The sequence below is a fragment of the Mizuhopecten yessoensis genome, unplaced genomic scaffold (assembly GCF_002113885.1).
Source record: "Mizuhopecten yessoensis strain PY_sf001 unplaced genomic scaffold, ASM211388v2 scaffold5697, whole genome shotgun sequence".
In the NCBI taxonomy this organism is placed as follows: domain Eukaryota; kingdom Metazoa; phylum Mollusca; class Bivalvia; order Pectinida; family Pectinidae; genus Mizuhopecten; species Mizuhopecten yessoensis.
Window position 1 is genome coordinate 47,885 of NW_018406178.1, and position 1,693 is coordinate 49,577.

Consider the following 1,693-nt stretch of genomic DNA (forward strand, 5'->3'; position numbering starts at 1 on the left):
TTTCTGTTGGAAATTATTTTTACTTGGTGAGAATTATCCTTGGAGGAGGAAGATGGTTTTAAATTGTAAAATTGGGATTCCTACCCCAACCCTAGGGGCCAGGGCGGGGCCCAAAAGGGAAAATTAGCCAATATTTCAAAAATCTTCTTCTCCAGACTCAGAGGTATAACAGTCGTTGTCTCTGCATGGATGAAAAGATCATCAGGGGCTTTATTTAAATTGTAAATTTCAGGACCCCCGAGCTATCCGTTCTCCCTTGGTGAGAGGGTAAAGGTTACTATAGTTTATATATCGAAACAACACTTTTGGGTATATTTTGACAATTTCTGTTGGAAATTATTTTTACTTGGTGATAATTATCCTTGGAGGAGGAAGATGGTTTTAAATTGTAAAATTGGGATTCCTACCCCAACCCTAGGGGCCAGGGCGGGGCCCAAAAGGGAAAATTAGCCAATATTTCAAAAATCTTCTTCTCCAGACTCAGAGGTATAACAGTCGTTGTCTCTGCATGGATGAAAAGATCATCAGGGGCTTTATTTAAATTGTAAATTTCAGGACCCCCGAGCTATCCGTTCTCCCTTGGTGAGAGGGTAAAGGTTACTATAGTTTATATATGGAAACAACAATTTTCTGTTGAATTGTATGTAAGCAATCAATACAATGTAAACAATCAATATACATGTTAACATTCAATACACATGTAAACAATCAATACAATCAATACACATGTTAACAATCAATACACATGTAAACAATCAATACACATGTAAACAATCAATACACATGTAAACAATCAATACACATGTAAACAATCAATACACATGTAAGCAATCAATACACATGTAAACATTCAAAACACATGTAAGCAATCGATACAATCAATACACATCTAAACAATCAATACACATGTAAGCAATCAATACACATGTAAACAATCAATACACATGTTAACAATCAATACACATGTTAACAATCAATGCACATGTAAACAATCAATATATATGTAAGCAATCAAAACACATGTAAACAAACAAAACACGTGTAAACAATCAATTCACATGTAAGAAATCAATACACATGTAAGCAATCAATACACATGTAAACAATCAAAACACATGTAAACAATCAATACACATGTAAACAATCAATATACATGTTAACAATCAATACACATGTAAATAATCAATACACATGTAAGCAATCAATACAATCAATACACATGTAAACAATCAATACACATGTAAACAATCAATTCACATGTAAGCAATCAATACACATGTAAGCAATCAATACACATGTAAACAATCAATTCACATGTAAGCAATCAATACACATGTAAGCAATCAATACACATGTAAACAATCAATTCACATGTAAGCAATCAATACACATGTAAACAATCAATACACATGTAAAAAATCAATACACATGTTAACAATCAATACACATGTTAACAATCAATACACATGTAAACAATCAATACATATGTTAACAATCAATACACATGTAAACAATCAATATATATCTAAGCAATCAAAACACATGTAAACAAACAAAACACGTGTAAACAATCATTTCACATGTAAGCAATCAATACACATGTAAGCAATCAATACACATGTAAACAATCAATACACATGTACACAAGCAATACACATGTAAACAATCAATACATATGTTAACAATCAATACA